This window comes from Lactuca virosa, chromosome 5 (genome assembly GCF_052849685.1).
Source record: "Lactuca virosa cultivar CGN04683 chromosome 5, Lactuca_virosa_CGN04683_v6, whole genome shotgun sequence".
NCBI classification, from domain to species: Eukaryota; Viridiplantae; Streptophyta; class Magnoliopsida; order Asterales; family Asteraceae; genus Lactuca; species Lactuca virosa.
This window is the reverse complement of record NC_136430.1, coordinates 176251403-176259576: the sequence shown is the minus strand read 5'-3', so window position 1 is coordinate 176259576 and position 8174 is coordinate 176251403.

The following is an 8174-nucleotide window of genomic DNA, read 5'->3' as shown; positions in this document are numbered from 1 at the left end:
TAGGGTTAAAAGATCATTCAAAATCCGGTTATGTGCTTCTTTATTTATAAGAACACTTAGAAACCCTTATGGGATAATTACTTGATCACTATGTAATTATCCATAAGTTTAGTAATTATCCTAAGGATCTGACTTTCAAATATTTACTCTTTAAACCCCTTAAGTCTATAAGTTTCTTATTAATTAATTAAACCCTTAATTAATCAACTAGACCTTAATAAACTTATCATGTCATTTATTGCTAAGATATGTCCTTGAGTATAACCCAAAATGACCCCACTATTAATAATAATATTACAAACTGTTGCAACTGTGGGTATTATCTTCCAATAACTCCTACTTGCACAAGTAACCAACATTGTTTAGTACAATATCCACTATAAATAAGTAGAGAGTGTGTCATCCAATGCAACTACCATATTCACAACTTAAAGTTCTTATACAGCCTTTATATAAGTGATCTAATATTGCTTTGCACTTCAAGATATCTATATGAACGTGATACATGGATATATGTCAATTTCAAATGTGAGACACACATTTTTATAACAACACCGAATCATCGAGAGCCCCAAAGATATCAACTTATCATATTATAGAAGAAGAACCAAATAAACTTTGACTACATAGATTTCCCCTACTCCTCATGTCATATATGGTCAAACCTAGTATATAGCTGCCAATTACGAACAACAATGGCGAGAAACCAAAATATAACAGATTGTAATACAAAACCTCTTGCATCCATGTTTGAAGACTAAATTATATTACCGTATTAGAATTACTTGTGATAGAACCCATGGAGTAATATTTAAGTGCGGGTTACTCCAATACCTAAAATCTCCATTTAAGTACTCATGAGGATCGGTCGCAAACTTATGTTATGTCCATCTTCATGGACAAACTACCAATACTTCATGACAATCTTAAATTACTAGTTACTTCTAGAAGTAGGACCGATTGTGGCAGTTTGAATAAATTAATAATCTAGAAGTGGTTCGAAACATGCAAAAGAGGAACAATGTGATAAACTAATGAAATGACTAATCTCCATCATATATTAAGATTTCGGTTTAATAACCATCAAATCAGATAAAGACTTATACTACTTAAGTTCCCAAATCAAAACAAACTAAATTAAATGTGCTCATGCCAATTGATTTGCAAATCTAATGCCTTTTGACTTTATATGACAATCATACTTGGTCAGTGACATTGGCTTGGGGAAGGATTAGCAAGATTTTTTTTCGATATGACTCCATTGACTATGATGTCGTCGCATTCGACTAATTATGAAATGTGATGGTACTTCCTGAGTATATGTCATGTGAGCCTGTGTGAATTGGGATCCTCGTTCAAGATGAATTCACCCTTATAGTCCCAAGAGACTTCAAAAGGACCATCAATAATTAATTACAACACTAAGGTTACTGATGCATCTCTTTTAGCCACATAGGCTTTCTTTGAAATCTTACTAGTTGCAGTATACTCTAGGTTTTTGTTGTTATATCCACTATGGTGTATTATTTGCTACTCTTCTAATCTACTACGTCACCGTTCAGTAAGAGCACAGACTCCAACTACAAACTAAATCATCTCTATTAGCATGGAACTTAGCATTAGTGTAACTTTTACATTGATATCTTCCATACTAACAAGAGCATCTCCTATTTCCTCATGGACACTTAGGAATGTTCTTGATTTTGATTTGTCTATTCTCGCCAAATTGATCTGATACGAATTTTCATGCGCAAGGCATACAAGTCATCAGATTTAGTACATGACATGGTATACATGATTGATACCATAGCAGAAGCATGTAGGACTCGACTCAGTTCCTTTAGCTCAACAGGAGAAGTAGGACAATAGCATTGCTCAATGTCATGCCATGCTTTATAAGCACGAACTTTTTTGGGGTCATGCATCTCAATTTTTCCCAAGATTGTATGTGCTTTTTCTTAAACCAATGAATCACGCGGATCTATCACTATAGATCCTCACTTTCAATATCTATGTTGCTTCTCCCATGTGTTTCATAGCAACACAATACCCATGCCAAGCTTTTACACTTCGTAAAGTTAGGACATCGGTTCCTATGAATTGTATATTATCTATAAACAGTACAAGAGTGAAAACATTTCTCCTACTAGCTTTTACATATATATATGGCTTATCTTTGTTTCTTGAAGTTCAAACTTTTGACTTTCTCATTGAAACAAATAACTAAAATATGAGATGATTGTTATAGTTCATAAATGGACCTTCCAAGCCTTCATATCTTTCACAGCCTGTCTTGCTTTGAATATGTGTATGTTTCTATCTATGTTTATCATCCTATTGATGATCTACTTATACCCAACGGTTATAAGGCCAAGTGTAGGATCAACCAAATTTCAAACATACATGAACTGAATGTTGCTCTCTGTATTCTTCTTCCATTTTTGCAACCTTTTTAATTCTGCCATAGTTTTTGATGGCTGGTAGACTCTGATCGCCATCTACCAGTGATACATTTTCCTCGGTAATGTAGAATCTATATAACTAGGTGTATAATGTCATCTATCTAATCTATAAAGAAGAGGTGGAGGTATGTCAGTTTCCTCAATAGGTATTTCAATCTCTGATTGAGTGCTAGTGCCAACTTTAGGTTCTTTATTATTTGACTCTTGAATCTCATGAAGGTTAATGTGGCTCCCACTATCCATTTTGGATATCAACTTCCTTTCTCAGAAGACTACCCTTCAAGCAACAAAATTTTTGGTCTTAGAGGTTTTGAAAAAAAATTGCCCAAAGCGAATATTTTGGGATATTCGACGAAGTAACACATCTATATTTGAGGTTCTACTTTTTCGAGTGCTTTACGACGAGTGTAAGCCTCATTATCCTATACTTTTATATGTTCTATGGAGAAACGACCCCCCCCCCCCCTTTACATCTCAAAGAGTGTCCATAAATCTTCTCAATTGGTGCAAGACCAAGGAATTGTGTAACACTATTCATTGTACATATCCATGAACTGTTTGTAAGCATACTATGACTCATCAAGTATAAAATCAAAAAATGATTGGTTTCTACATATAACTACTCTATTTGTGGCAGTGTTCTGGGTGGAGATAGTTTGTGAAACTGTTTCACAATTCCTAGGATGATCATTAAAGTTTTAACTAAGACTCTTACAATCCCTATTCGATATGTGTATCTTATCTTATTTCCCATTTGATTGTTCATCATGAGTGCTCGAAACACTTTAAAGGTTCCAGACATATGTTTATTCGGATAAACATGATCATGCCTTTTGTAGGTACCGAAGTTGGTCTTACCATTTATTGTGGTTAATCTGAACGATCCGTTGGTGTGAACTAATTTCAACAGATATTTGCATCACCAACTATTGTATTCGTAAACTATATTGATAAACAAGATTTGCATTTATCATAGTACTTGAGGTCAAATAATTTCCAAAATCATATCCAACGGGATATTTGGTAATGCATTTCTTATTGTAGAACATATATCACATGTTTTCACACTTCCAAGCGTATGAGAAGAAATGAACATTGTTGGGAAGCTTGTACAACACTTAATGAAGTTTCTCAATACAATCTAGTCTTTATGTTGAATTAGTGAAGCTAGGTTTAATCAAAAAACGTGTTTTGATTAGATAATTTGGAAATCAAAATGCATTAATGTGTGTTAGTATCTTTCAGTACCAACATAGAATAGTAATCATGAGTTGTATCAAGGAATAATCAAGTTAAATGACAACATTGAGAACTGGAACTGGAACCGTTTAATTCGTTGTTTGCAAATCTATTCCATTTTATGCATGTTTTCAAAGTAGGTTATTATTTACATTATTTAACATCTTGCAAATGAAACCCCCCTTTTGTCACCAAAGTACCTTGCACAAATAGGTCTACACATTTGTCTCAGTCTCAGAGGATCGACATTGCTTGCCTTGTACTGTTTTTAGTGAAATATAGCAGTGTTTTGGGAGTTTATTGTACCCCTATTATTTGTTGGATTTGACACCCTAACAAATTGGTATCGTTGTCAGGGGCACGGTGTATGCCAAGATCTTTCCACATAGGTACCTGTTGGGAATAAATCTGATATGACGAATGCGGAATATCAAGAACAATCAGAATCAATCACCACAATATGCAAGTAATCTGATAAAGGTTTTTCATATATTGATTATCAAATGAACGTACAGAGAAAACCCTAATCTGGTAAAAAGCTTACCTCAAAATCTAACCTAATGATTATTTATAGGGAATAATAAATATATTCCATAAATATAAAATATATGCCTTAATATAAAACCAATGCCTTAGAAGAGCTCGATTAGGAACTTCTACTGTAAAGACATCGTAGGGAATCATAAAATGATTAACCCTAAAAAGGCTTCCCTAAATAACCAAATATGCCAATTCAGTTTCAATATCTCAAATACTAAACAATCTCCCCCTAGATGTTGAAACTGATGAAGATCACGATTTCCGATCTTTTTGGCATTTCTCCCCCTAAATTGTGATACTCATCAGCACATGGGGTCTTCAAAGCGAGAGAAATATAAATAATCTTTCAAATACGAACTCCCCTCTTGAATAATCATCACTCCCCTTGAATCTTCAACAAATGCCATGGAGAGAATCTGGAAAGTTAAGAAGAATCACCAACAATCTTCAAAACCCGTCAGATTTGATGAAATAAATCTCTTTAGAATAAACTCAATTCTCAAAAATTAAAACTGGAAAAATAACAAAAATTAATTTTGTATTTTCTGATATTTAAATTTAGACAAAATAATAGAATAAGAAACAATTTATGTAGAAGGGTTTGAAAAGAATAAGACCAAAGAAAAGAATAAGAAGTGAAAATATTTTGGAGAGAAGGGGTAAAAATGGTAAAAACCCAGGAAATTGAAAGAATTGAGAATTTAGGGTTAAAACCGTCAAGTTGTGCAAACTTTAGGGACAAGAATTGAAACGTTCATCATCTTCCTCGCTTAATCTGTGAACGACGCATCTTTGACTTCTGAAAGTCAAAATCAAATAATCGTCGATCGAATCATCACTTCCCAGCGTTCCGATGACATCCAAATTCCGAGTTAATAATATCCAAAATCGCTGAAGGCTGATGCGTTCGATTTCTGTTTTAACTCTCGATTCCAAATCGATTGCAATAAGATTCTAATGAATACAATCGGTTATGCATTCAAGTACGAGCGTGCCTTCGTTTATGCAATTTCAAAATCGAGTGAGTCTCAGATTCAATTGCGAACCCCCGTTAACCCGATTACATGTCCTCAAATGCAAACCTTTGTCGCCGACAGTGAATGCGAATCCAGATTCGTTCCTCTCGCTCCGAATCAATGGACCTAAAGCGAATCTCAGGTTCACTGCGAATCAGTGAATCCAAAGGTTCCAGACTCTGATCGATTATACGCCCAAAGCGAATCCCCAGGAAAACAAATCCGAACACAGGTTCGCTGCATCACAGTTTCAATTTTGACTTTCTCATTGACCACCATGAACAATCGCATAAATCATCCCGATTTCGTTCGTTCGCAGGTAACGCCTTTCACAATATTTCAATTACATACGATCGCATTACACATCCGGTCATGAATTTGATTAAGATTGCAATCCAATTTTGACTTTCTCAATTTTGACCATCGACAACAATCAACTCCAGGCAACAAAATCAGTATTCCTCAACTCAACGTCCGGGCTGAACAAATCGAAAAACATCACATTCAATTAGTACAAACGCCATCTGTTCTTCGTCTGCGAAAGTGTTGTAGTGACGAATCTATTCCATCCTAGCATAGAGCTATGAACGAAGGAACTTTCGCATCTTGTGACATTCGCGTCTTTGAGCTTGTGACATTCACCTGCAAATGCTTGCGAACGTTCGCAGCGATTCGCGTCAATTTCCAATTTGTGATACAGTTGCGAATCTGGTTTCGTATCTTCACAACTCCAAACGATTGCAACCCCAAACAATTTGGTCCGATTGTGAACCTCACATTTGCGATTCCAGAACACAAACATCGTGAGACATACGATTGCCCTTGATTTCAAGATCCGATTTTTGGTTTCAAAATTAAAGCTTGAAACACCGAATCTGTAAATGCAAATGGAGCCAAGAACATGAACCTATAATTGTGACTTTCGCATCTGACTAGTCTTCACCCACCCCCCCCCCCCCCCAATATGTCCATAAATGTGAATCTGATCCTCCTGATTGCAGTGAACTGACACATTGTACCCCTTTTGCTGAAATGTGTCAGATGACAGCCTTCTTTTTGCAGAAAATGTCACTTTTGACCCACTTTTTCAACTTTTTCAACTTTTTCAACATTTGTCATTTCCAACAATTAAAAGTCAATAGAAATTGATTCCTTCAACCAAATTTCATATATTTGACTAAATTTCATCAGCTTTTGTCCCTTTTTTCGTTTTTTTAAGGACAAAACATTTATGAGACCTTTGGTACCCAGTTAAGATTCAAGATTGAAGTTGGCTTCTTGCACACCCACTTATTTGAAGAAAATCGATCATCCTATGAAAATAATACGCGCTTTTTAGTTGGAAAACAAAAATTTCCAAAAAATTCATTAAACCAACCAAATACTCTTTTCTCTTTTCTCCAACTTTTACCATATTCATCTGAAGAAAAATATGAGTAGAATTTCTTTTGAACATTCTTGACTTCGGCTCTCTGAACCTTTTCACATGCATTAGGTACTTGTACCTTGGGCATCCAAACCTTCTTAATTTTACTCTTGTTCTTCTTCCTCTTCTTTCTTCTTTTCTGATTTCTAGGTTTCATAAACGAATTTCGGATCTGAACAGCCTTTTCATCTTTCTGAATCTGAACATTTGAAGACTTTTGAACACAATCCTTAGGAGTTTGATAAATTTGAACATCTTGAATTATTGGCTTTCTGTAAGGAACCAATCCTTCGAAGACATCATCAGAACACAAAAAATCATATGTTGTTGTTCCAATAGAACAAAATGTCTTTACTTTCACGATTTCCAAAGATTTGCCTTGAGATTCATCTTCAGAACAACTAGATTCAGATTATGAAGCTTCTGAAAAACTTGAAACACTTGACTCCCCCTCAACAAGAACATCTGGAGTTACTTTTTCTTCAGAAACTTGAAGAACAACATGAACTTCTTCTTTTTCTTTTTCAGCTCTTTTCATCTTCAACATCTGTTTATTTTCTCGATCTAAATGTTCATAGATAATACGAAATTGTTCTACTATTCTCTCATTCTCTCTTAAATCACGGTAATTAACACTAGAGTATTCAGATATTTTCTTATCAACAAAAAGATTATACAACTCAGGAATATCATTCAATATATATTGACCACTGATTTGAAACATGGTCACATTGTTAAAACCATAGATTGGTTTAGTAGCCTTTAATCCAAGTTCTAAAATGGAGTCAAATAATAAGTTCGTTTCTTCAATTAGATCTTCAACAAATGACAGAAGTTGAAGCGAGAGAAAGTAGATCTGATAAGAATTCTAGAGAGAGAAAACAGATATGAGAAGGTTTCTAGTGAGAGAAAACAGATCTGAGATGGATTTTGGAGAGAAAAAATGGATTTGAACACGAAAATTCAAATAAACACGAAATTTTTATTCTAACACTCTTCCAGAACACGATTCAAGAACAAATCAGATGAAATAATGAGTAGAAGATAACAGATCTGAACAAGATTTTGCAATAAAACGAGATATTAAACTTTTTCTTTTCAGAAAACTTACAAAACTTGAAGAACCATGTGAGATTCAAGATAAAATTTCGCCATAAACAAGATCGATTCTTGCAATAATCGTTGAGATCTACAAGAACCCGCTCTGATACCACTTGTTGGGAATAAATCCGATATGACGAATGCGGAATATCAAGAACAATCAGAATCAATCACCACAATATGCAAGTAATCTGATAAAGGTTTTTCATATATTGATTATCAAATGAATGTACAGAGAAAACCCTAATCTGGTAAAAAGCTTACCTCAAAATCTAACCTAATGATTATTTATAGGGAACAATAAATATATTCCATAAATATAAAATATATGCCTTAATATAAAACCAATGCCTTAGAAGAGCTCGATTAAGAACTTCTACTGTAAAGACA